The sequence below is a fragment of the Mobula hypostoma genome, chromosome 2 (genome assembly GCF_963921235.1).
Source record: "Mobula hypostoma chromosome 2, sMobHyp1.1, whole genome shotgun sequence".
Lineage (NCBI taxonomy): Eukaryota > Metazoa > Chordata > Chondrichthyes > Myliobatiformes > Myliobatidae > Mobula > Mobula hypostoma.
Window position 1 is genome coordinate 60,155,406 of NC_086098.1, and position 8,194 is coordinate 60,163,599.

General features: G+C 42.7%; 1 protein-coding gene across 3 annotated transcripts in view; it reads right to left on the reverse strand.

Moving 5' to 3' along the window:
- greb1 (growth regulating estrogen receptor binding 1) overlaps positions 1-2,390 on the reverse strand; it is a 304,535-nt gene extending 302,145 nt beyond the window's left edge. For all 3 annotated transcript variants that reach the window (XM_063037530.1, XM_063037522.1, XM_063037506.1), the window contains exon 1: positions 2,258-2,390. The gene's annotated coding sequence lies outside the window, so the exon portion shown is untranslated. The remainder of the gene's footprint in view (positions 1-2,257) is intronic.
- Positions 2,391-8,194: the final 5,804 nt, after the last annotated feature.

The window sequence follows — 8,194 nt, forward strand, 5'->3', positions numbered from 1 at the left end:
TGTCTTGCCCTGAGAAGCAACTGAAAAGATCACAGGATCTTTCAAAGGAACTCAAGAAATAGGAGCAGCAGTAGGCCATCTGACCCATTGAGCCTGCTCCACCATTCAATAAGATCATGGCTGATCTGGCCATGGACTCATCCCCATCTACCTGCCTTTTCCCCATAACCCTTAATTCCCCTATCAAAAATCTATCCAACCTTGTCTTAAACATATTTACTGAGGTAGCCTTCACTGCCTTATTGCCACAAATTCACCTCTCTCTGGGAAAAGCAGCTCCTCCTCATCTTCGTCCTAAATCTACTCCCCTGAAAGGCAGATATATTTCCGAAGCAATATAAGATGCTTAAAAATGTAAGATTAATATTAGTTTTGATTTCTTTTGCAGCACAGGTACCGGGTGACCAGTACTGTTAATTTAATGAATGATTCAAAACTCATATTTGACCTGTATCACTAATAATAGGTAGCCAATACATATTTAATTAATATAGGAAATAAATATGGTAATACAGTAGATACCAGGTAATTGGGGCACATTGGAGACCAGTACATTTTGGCCCAATTAAGCTGCTTCCCCAATTAGTCAGGTTTCATGGAAATAGTTAAAGGTATAAAAAAGACAAAGTACCATTTAACTGAGTAACGATTAATGTATTTAAATGAAATTAAATACATTAATCGTTACTCAGAACAAATTAGAACACTATCAATCCTTCTACAGTACTATAAAACTATGCATTAGTTCCTAAAAGTTATCAATGGTGAAATGGTGGAATTCATCTGCTGTGTTCTTTGATTGTAAATGAACAAAATCAGCACAGGTGCTTATTGCATCCTCCAAATCATCATTTGCATTGTAACATTCAAGATGACGGTCGATACCTTCGTAAATTCTTAATTTACTGAAGTCGCTTCCGGCATCTCCAAGCCTAAATGCTTGAAACCGCGGTGAGCAAAACATTTCAGAATGGTCTTACTGCTTATTTCTTGCCAACGCTGTGACAAAATCACTGCTTTGTGAACACAAACACGCACAGCTGACGCTATTTAAAAACGGTTCGCTTTAAGCACAGTGTTGTGTCCAACAGCCACTCACGTGCACGCGTCTGACGCTAGGTCGAACGCTCGACGTCCCTTGCCCCAATGAAGCGGCACTGTCCCATATATACGAAGAGAATCCCGGCTATTTTCGCGATTTAGTTTTTGTTTGTTAAGAGTTGTCCCAAATAATCGGCTGCCCCGATTAACTAATGGCCCAATTAACAGGAATCCACTGCAACAATACACCGCTGCCCATTCAAATCGCTAAACTATTATTTATCTGCGAGCAAAATCAACAATGCAATGCGGTCGCAATGGTGGAGGGAAACAAATTATTTCCTACAATATCAACGATCGCATAAGTCTTACAGAGAAAATTACATTGATACAATGATAGAGTTCATGCTCCTCGATATCTTATATTGTCATCGCGGATAATGGGCAAGTTTGCAACATCGATCCGGGAATAATATTGCAGGTTCTGCGATAACTTCAGTGAATTCGTATCGGGCGATGTGTTCAGCCACTGTTGTGGTTGAACTTCCAAAAGTTGGCCAATGATCAGAAATATCCTATTTGTCAAATCACTGGAAATAATATCAATAATTACGGTAATATCTCAAAATGGTTACGGAAAATTTATTTAATATATCTTCCATAAAAACTACATCCATTGCCTTTCAAATGGATCATAATATTTTTTGAAAGGACTAATAACACTAAGCAATGGCAATCGGATGTATTTTAAGTACAAATCATGTGTGTGCGAAAATGTACACTGAGCAATGTTACAAATATTGCTAACATATCTTCAAACAGAAAAAGTGCACTTTTTGTAATTCAAAAGACGCCAAGAATATTACGAAAAACAATCCAAAGGTTAAACCGTTCCTTGGCACGATGTTGACCACTGAAGGGTTTGAGGATGATGATGAGTGTGCGCGCGCGCGTTTAGATTTACCACAGACTCATATTAACATATCTCTTCCAAGCTGTACATGAAGAGCACGGCAAGCTTTTAATTATGTTGTGCTTATATACGTTTTTGCACTTGGAATGACAGAAATACAAGCACTCTTTTAAACGAAAAATTCCAACCCCAAGCTTCCCCACAAACACATGCCAGCCCGTTCAAACAGATGTACTTTTTTTTATGTGTTCCAGCGTGTGGGTCAGAACTTTGCCTAAGACAGAAAAGCCCAAAAAATCTTACCGCCAGACAAAATGCAGCTGCTTATTATCGTGGTACAAATCTCCGGTCCAGTATGTGCAAGATTACTTGCTGTTTTGAAAAATAATGACAAAGCGAGCGATTAAACGCATACGTACGTCGACGAGCCCCACGCTGCAAAACTGCTGAAGAGCAGAAGCAAGTGGCTTGCGCACCAGGGAGTTCCTCTGCAGAGAACCAATGGGTAAAGACCTTATGATCGGAGACAAATGCTGCTTCCTTACACTTAGTTCTCTCGCCCTACAGCATTCAGTTAACGGACATTATTTGATTATCAATGCACAAAGCGATTGCATGTCCGCTGGTTTTAAAATATTCTTATTATTTTCTTACGATTAGGCTTCGCAGAGACTTTTTAACACCACCCTCGGCGCTCTGCAATGAACTTTAATTGCGTTTGCAGGAATTAATATTAGGAGCATGAGGGAGATGTCCCCTTTTATCAGATTCAAATGGTGGTCGAGGTAAATACGCGTGTCTTTAGTAGTGTTGCTCGTGCTCCACAGGGCGCTCGCGCCCTCTTCCTACAGCCCCGCACAATTGTTGTTATTATCAGAGTGGGTCGGACTGAAGAAAGAAATCAACTTTTAAATACAAAGCAACAGACACACACACACACAGACAATGCTGGAATAACTCGGCAGGTCAGGCAGCACCTATGAAAATGAATAAACAGTCCACCTCTCCGGCCGAGACCCTTCATCAAGACTGGGAAGGAAGCGCGAAGAAACCAGAATGAAAAGGTGAGAGAGGGAAAGGAACACAAGCTGGAAGGTGATAGGTGGAGCCAGTAGAGTGGGAAAGGTGAAGGGCTGGAGAAGAAGGAATCTGATAGGAGAGGAGTGGACGATGGGAGAAAGGGAAGAAGAAGGGGACCCGGGGGAGGTGATAAGCAGGTGAAGAGAAGTGGAAGTCGTAAAGTACTTTTCACAGTTATTTACGAATGTTTGAGGGTCAGTCGTTGTTGTAAAAAAGTGCTGTAGTCAATTTAACTGCAGCAATGTCCCACAAACTTCTAGATTCTTTGGGTATAATCATCTTAAAAGAATTCCATGCTCTTATATAAAACTTCGCTGTATTTGTGTTTACTTGGGAAGCCAAACAGATTCTTGTTTAACACCAAAAAATTCCTTAAGCAACATACACAAAATGCTAGAGGAATTCAGCAGGTCAGGCCGCATCAATGGAAACGAATAATCAACGTTTAGGGCCAAGCCCCACTCCAGGATTGAGGATAAATATTCTTTAGGACCTGAATGGCAATACAGTGAAAATTACAAACCCAGATTTCTGGTGTAGGGCTTGAATCCATAACCTTCTGTAACAAAACACAAGAATGTTCTACACGGACCAAGGCTACATCAAAAACTGTACAAAAAGATAACATTGGACAATTATACCGTCTAATTTCATAGCCATTGTTGGTTTGTGTAATTTTCATCACACCCAAGGGCCTCCTCTTCAAATCTTGCAACACTTGCAAATCAAAATATGACTTTCTTAGAGTGGGAGATGATCCCAAAAAGGAAGGTCATTCCATACTATCAGCATCTTGTCACCTCTTGCAAGACTGTTGCCTATAAAGTAACTTCATATTGCTGTGATTTACCCCTGAAACTGTTGGATTTCCAAAAGGCTTAGTTCTCCCTCTTCATAAAACATCTCAAAACAGTATCAAACAACAGGAATTCTGCAGATGCTGGAAATTCAAGCAACACACATAAAAGTTGCTGGTGAACGTGGCAGGCCAGGCAGCATCTCTAGGAAGAGGTGCAGTCGACGTTTCGGGCCGAGACCCTTCGTCAGGACTAACTGAAGGAAGGGTGAGTAAGGGATTTGAAAGTGGGAGGGGGAGGGGGAGATCCAAAATGATAGGAGAAGACAGGAGGGGGAAGGATGGAGCCAAGAGCTGGACAGGTGATAGGCAAAAGGGATATGAGAGGATCATGGGACAGGAGGTCTGGGAAGAAAGACAAGGAGGGCGAGGGGGGGGACCCAGAGGATGGGCAAGGAGTATATTCAGAGGGACAGAGGGAGAAAAAGGAGAGTGAGAGAAAGAATGTGTGTATAAAAATAAGTAACAGATGGGGTACGAGGGGGAGGTGGGGCATTAGCGGAAGTTAGAGAAGTCGATGTTCATGCCATCAGGTTGGAGGCTACCCAGACAGAATATAAGGTGTTGTTCCTCCAACCTGAGTGTGGCTTCATCTTTACAGTAGAGGAGGCCGTGGATAGACATGTCAGAATGGGAATGGGATGTGGAATTAAAATATGTGGCCACTGGGAGATCCTGCTGTCTCTGGTGGACAGAGCGTAGGTGTTCGGCAAAGCGGTCTCCCAGTCTGCGTCGGTTCTCACCAATATATAAAAGACCACATCGGGAGCACTGGACGCAGTATATCACCCCAGTCGACTCACAGGTGAAGTGTTGCCTCACCTGGAAGGACTATTTGGGGCCCTGAATGGTGGTAAGGGAGGAAGTGTAAGGGCATGTGTAGCACTTGTTCCGCTTACACAGATAAGTGCCAGGAGGGAGATCAGTGGGGAGGGATGGGGGGACGAATGGACAAGGGAGTCGCGTAGGGAGCGATCCCTGCAGAATGCAAGGGGGGGGGAGGGAAAGGTGTGCTTAGTGGTGGGATCCCATTGGAGGTGGCGGAAGTTACGGAGAATAATATGTTGGACCTGTTCACCTACCACCCCACCAGCCTCCGGGTCCAACATATTATTCTCCCGTATCCCTTTTGCCTATCACCTGTCCAGCTCTTGGCTCCATTTCTCTCCCTCCTGTCTTCTCCTATCATTTTGGATCTCCCCCTCCCCCTCCAACTTTCAAATCCCTTACTCACTCTTCCTTCAGTTAGTCCTGATGAAGGGTCTCGGCCTGAAACATCAACTGCAACTCTTCCTAGAGATGCTGCCTGGCCTGCTGCGTTCACCAGCAACTTTTATGTGTGTTGCTCAAAACAGTATCAGTCAGTTGTCAACCATTGAAGAAAACAAAACTAAACCGCAAATTGATAAATGTGAAATAAAAGCAGGAAAAATTGTTCTTAATCTCCTGGTACAAAGGCATTACCGTTCACATGACCTATCCTTGTATTAAAGCAATCAGAAAAAAAATGTATAGTATTACTACTTCTTTTGGGAAACTTTTAGTTATTGCTTGCATGATTTATGGGTTTTTTTCCTCTTACGCATCGAGTGTTGGTTGTTTTTTTTTAATTGGGTTCTTTTGGGTTTCTTGCTTTGTGGCAAATCTCAATGTTGTATAATATATACATTCTTTGATAATAAATGAATTGAAATTAGAAGAGCGTATTAGTTAACACCTTTGATTATTTTGATTGCTGACTCTTGTTAATATTCATCTTTGCAGGACCCAATGGAAGGTGTTATGTTGCTCCATTTAGTCTAAATGCCTACAATGGATGCTGCACAGTCTAAAAAAAAACTATCTCAAAAGTCATAGGTATTTCTGATAATATTTAATTTTGTTAGAACAACTGTAATGAACTGAACCTATGGGGTTTCTTCAAGAACAATGAGTATTTATGCCTTAAGTAGTTTCCTATCCTCCAGCCTCAATAGCCATTTACAAATAAAGTATTTTGTAGAATTTATTTCCAAAATGATTATTTTTCTTTCAGTCATTTTAATGCTTAACAATCCATGCCTATTAGACAGAAAATAAAATATGGAATTTCTTTCCAGTTAACTGATTTACTGAAGTGTCTCAGTGATGCCAAAGAATCTACTTGACAGCAAACAAGGCACAGAGCCTTTTGCAACTTCATAATAAAATTGTGAAGCTACTGTGAATTCTTTATTGATTCTATTCTTGGAAATTCACGGAGAGCAACAGAGTCCTCATTGCTCTTGGGATCAGAATCAGGTTTATTGTTGCTGACGTAAGTTGTGAAATGTTTTCTGGCAGAAGTACAGTGCAGGCAGAACAAATTACTATACATTACAATAAAAATATAAAGACAAGCAAAAGAGGAATAGCAAGGTTGTGTTCATGAGTTCATGGACCGTTCAGAAATCTTATGGAAGAGGGGAAGAATTTCTTCCTAAAACATTGAGTGTAGGTCTTCAGGTTCCTGTAGCTCCTCCCTGATGGTAATTATGAGAAGAGGGCATCTTCTGATGGTGATGGATGCCACCTTCTTGAAGCAGTATCTTCAGGAGCTGTCATCAATGGTGGGGAGGCTTGTCCCCATGATGAACGTGGCTGAGTCTACAATCCTTTGAAACCTATAATAATCCTGTGCAATGGTGCCTCCACGCCAGATGATGATGTAATCAGTCTGAATTCTCTCCACAAAATCTACGGAAATTCCCTAGGGTTTCTGGTGACATTCCAAAACTCTTCAAATTCCTAATGAAGTATAGCTGCTGTTATGGGGAAGTAGTTTCGCAGTTTTGGTAAGTGGGACGGAAGACACTGATTACAAGTAAGTGCATTAACCAGTTATTTACAAGCAAACAGTAAGGAACACACAACCAACCATTTGTCAATAAGTGCTCATCTAAGCCACTCTAAGTAACAAAAGCTACAACTCTAAATGTTCAGTAACATTTTAAACTCAACAGGTATTTTAAGTATACCCGAGTCACACAACAACAGAACTAAACATTCAACAGGTAATTAGCTAAAAATGCACATGGGCCCCCTAATATATGTAGCACACTTACTCAATGCTTCTTCAGCATGATGCGTGACCTCATATGTGCTTTTTTTCCCCAAAAATATACTTTATTCAGAAATATTACAAAATAAATTTATATACAAAAAAAAATTCGTTGACTCTGAGTACTTACTCAATATATAAAGTTATTTGCAATAATTCATGCGTTGGCTCTCAATCCTTATTCAAAATAAAGATGTTTACAATAAGTCATTCGTTGACTCTCAAACCTCAGTCAAGAATAAGACTTGTTTACAATAAAACTATTTACAATAAAAACCAGGCGTTGACTCTCATTCCTTTACCAAAGTTCCTTTACGGTCTTTACCCTTCCACATTTCCAGCCACTCCTGTGGCACTATGTTGATTCATCTATCCACACCGCTAATGAGGGGTATGCTCCTCCCCACCCGACCCCTCCCACTCCCGTGGGTGACGAACCCTAAACTGTGGTCCTTCCCCAACGGGCCTTCGCGGTGGCTGCACCAAGTTTGAGTGCATCCCTCAGCACGTACTCCTGCAGGCGAGAATGTGCCAGCCGGCAGCATTCAGCCCCGAACATCTCCATGTGCTGGTAGATCATCAAGTTTCGGGCTGACCAAAGAGCGTCCTTCATCGAATTGATGATCTGCCAGCAGCACCAGATGTTGGTCTCCATGTGCATCCCCGGGAACAGCCCGTAGATCAGAAAGTCCTCAGTTACGCAGCTGCTGGGCATGAATCTCAACACCGTCCCTTCCATCCTCCTCCACACCTTCTTCGCGAACCCACAGTGTGCAAAGAGGTAAGTCACCGATTCCACCTCATTACAGTCCTCCCGTGGGTAGCGGGGTGTGGAGACGATGTTTCGGGCGTACAGGAGGGATCTGACAGGGAGGGCCCCTCTCACCACCAGTCAGGCGAGGTCTTGGTGCCTGCTGGTGAGGTCTGGCGGTGAGGCAATTTGCCAGGTGTACCGACGGTCTGCTCAGGGAACCACCCCACTGTGTCCATCTCATCCTTCCCCTGCAGCGCCTACAGGACATTACGTGCTGACCACTGCCTGATGGCCCTGTGGTCAAAGGCATTGAACTGGAAGAACTTTTCTACGAAGGACAGGTATGGCAGCAACGACCAGCTGACGGGGGTGTTGCGCGGGAAAGGGGCCAGACCCAACCTGCGCAGCCAGGACGACAGGTAGAACCTGGGCACACAGCGGTACTTAGTGCCCACGTATCTGCTATTCTTA